Here is a 3,272-nt window from a genome sequence, read left to right on the forward strand (position 1 = left end):
CGGGCGCACGCGCAACACAGCGCCTGCGGCCCCGGGTCGCCTCGGCAACGAGCACCATCATCGCGATCGTCGGGCCCACCTCGACGAGAGGGTGCGCCGAGGCTACCACCCCAGGCGTGGGGGACGCTACGACAGCGGGGAGGATCGGAGTCCCTCGCCCGAACCACCCGGTCCACAGGCCTTCAGCCGGGCCATACGACGGGCGCCGTTCCCGACCCGGTTCCGACCCCCGACTACTATCACAAAGTACTCGGGGGAGACGAGACCGGAACTGTGGCTCGCGGATGTAAAGCCCAAAATTGGTAGGAGAAAAAAAATGAAAATGAATAAATAAGTAAATTTATAAGTGGATGTTTCGAGGATCCCTTGATTTTCTCTACATACTCAACTAATAGCATTAAACTATGTAAATAACAAATAAATAGATACATAAATGTGCATCCCATGAAGTTTTCTTATAAGTTTACATTTGTATTCAAATTTGTGAGACAAGTTTAAGTTTGAAAATTTAGAATTTGGAAATAAAAGAGAAAAGAGAAGAAAAATAAAAAGAATACACCTTATAAGATAACAGTAATAGATAATATTAATTCAGACAGTAAAAGTACAATTCATGTAGACTTTTGTTCGATATTTGAAATCTGGAGTGCAAACAAAATTTTGAATTGAGTTGAATAATTGGAATGGAAAATAGGAAAGAAAATAAAAAGAAAAGGATTCAAAAACCTTACATGGGCCGCCCACCTCAGTTCTGGCCCATTGCCTCTTTCTCACCCCGCGCAGGCCCGAATTCCATTTCTTCCCCCCCCCCCCCCCGCGCACACGCCACTGATCGGACGGCCCAGCTTCTTTTTCCTCTGCACAGTGCCATCTCCCATTGACCCGTGGGCCCCGCTTGTCATCTCTTTCCACCCCGTCCAACTGAACGCACGTGCCTGGCGGGTGAAATAGAAGCCGCGCAATCCTCATGGTGTTCCCTCAACCGAATCCCAACAAAACACCAAGATCCGCGCGGCGCCGCCGGGATCGCTGGGGTTGTTGGGGTCCGCCTGGGTTATAAAACAAAGAATTCGCTGGCCGCCTCATACTCATCAACCGAGAGAGAGAGAACCGGTGTGTTTGCACGCCACCGTCGGTCTTTGGGTGTGTCGTCGGCCAAAGGCTCTGATCGGGTCTGGTGCGTGTGGAGTCTGCTGGGCGCTGATCCGTGCGGTCGCAGTGTGATCGTAGTCCCGAGAACTAGCCGGAGCCAGGAATCCTCGCGGATTGCTAAACCTCGTCGTCGATCCTTTGCACCATCACCGGAGGTATGAATCCCGTCCCTTGTTCCGCCACCGTGTAAGCTTCGAGATATGCTATCCGTACCGTAGGTTAGTGCACTATGGCACCTGGGCACTTCACACCGGCGACGTCCGCTGCTGCGGCGTATGCAATGGTGTCGCCGGCCCAGCTCTGGATGGTAGGAGGAAGACGAGCGTTGGACGGTCGATGGGCAGATCGACGGTCCAATGAGTGCCACGACATGGGTGGTGTCTGGGCCGCTTGATCCGAAAGCAAGGGCCAGGATCGAAACATATGAAACGCTTCGATCATGACCGTTGATCCTTGATCTAAGGACTAGTATGTCCTGCGCACATGAGGGATCCTCGATCGTCGATTGTTGATCCGATGCTTAATATTACATACCGGTTCAGTAAATACTTCAATCTATTTGCAGCCGTCCGATGATGATCCAATAGCCCACAGTTGTCGATACCCCTTCGTCGTGCGCTTCTTTCAAAAGAGCCCCTGCCTTTTTATTTATTCAACCCGCCGTCCTCGCGGGAGTAGGCTGTGTCTAGTATATTTTACAGAGTAAACCCCGACCTTTTCTGTATTAGTGCGCCCAGTCCAGGAATTAAAGAAAATAGGAAAATGTGATTTAGAAATTGATTTTGAGTATAAAAATAATTGTAAAACTTGTATAATCCATAGAAAATTCATACCAAGTCCAAATTTATCCATTCCAGTTCCTATAATTTTGTAATATTATTGTTTATCATTTAGTGCCACTGGTTTTACATAAAAGTCACATTAAAATTGTTATCTTAATTAATCTGGTAATAAGCACATAGAATCTTTGGAAATTCATAACTTAAAACCTATAACTCCAAAATTAATAATTCTTGTTCCTGTGATCATATTTCATCACGTAGATTATTAATATGTATTCTGCATATATGTTTGGTGTAATGTTAATTTTGCCTATACACTATTTGTTTGTAATGCTACGACTAGCGTGAGGATACGAGTCACCCGAAGATCATCCTGGTACCTAGAATCTCAAGTCCCAGGCAAGTTGTGCCCTTGATCACTTCTTTTTACCTACTCATGTTCTAATTAATCATAATGATCTGCATAGGTTAATTTTGATGGGACCCAATAGGTTACCCTAGTTTGACTATCTTTATACCTTGTTCACCACTGAATCTTTGGGTAGTACCTGCTATTGCTTTATGTGGCTATGGGTATGGAGATACACTTTATTCATGATTATACTTTTATCATCAGTTGTTATTTACTATTCATGATAAGATCATTATGTTAATTGGAACATGGAGAACCACCCGGGAAAACAGTGCTACCACAAGGGAGGAATGGGACCCCTTGGCTGATTAATTAGGAAAGCTAGTGGAAGACTACCTTACCCGAAAGGGGCAAGGGCAGTAGGGGAGTGGTCAGTGTAGGGAGGCCCTCGGGAGGATTTTGCTGCGTTGGCAGTCCTGCAAGGGATTCCTGCTAGGGAGGCCCTCGGGAGGATTTTGCTGCGATAGCGGTCCTGTAAGGGATTCCTGCATTGGAACTTCCTATAAACTGTAGCGGGTTTTCGGAAGCTGGTGGAACTTTGTAAAGGCCTCGTAGTGTTACCCTGCCTCACCTCCTCGGTAGAGGTGTATGGGATTGGCCGTCTCTTGGCAGATGGGTAACAAGACTTGTGGGTAAAGATGCGCAACCTCTGCAGAGTGTAAAACTGGTATACTAGCCGTGCTCACGGTCAAGAGCGGCTCGGACACTCACATGATTAATTTATGGAACTAAATTCAATTTGTCATATGCATTGCATCGCAGGTGATGTTGTTACTTTTGTTCTACTACTTAATGGGGTTTGGTATTTACTTATACTTAGTAACTGCTAATAAAATTTTGACCAACTTTAAAAGCAATGCTCAGCTTCAACCAATCTCTTTGGTAAGCCTTACACTTCACGTGAGCTCCCATCTTTGGCGAGTTCA

Source organism: Zea mays, chromosome 2 (genome assembly GCF_902167145.1).
Source record: "Zea mays cultivar B73 chromosome 2, Zm-B73-REFERENCE-NAM-5.0, whole genome shotgun sequence".
NCBI classification, from domain to species: Eukaryota; Viridiplantae; Streptophyta; class Magnoliopsida; order Poales; family Poaceae; genus Zea; species Zea mays.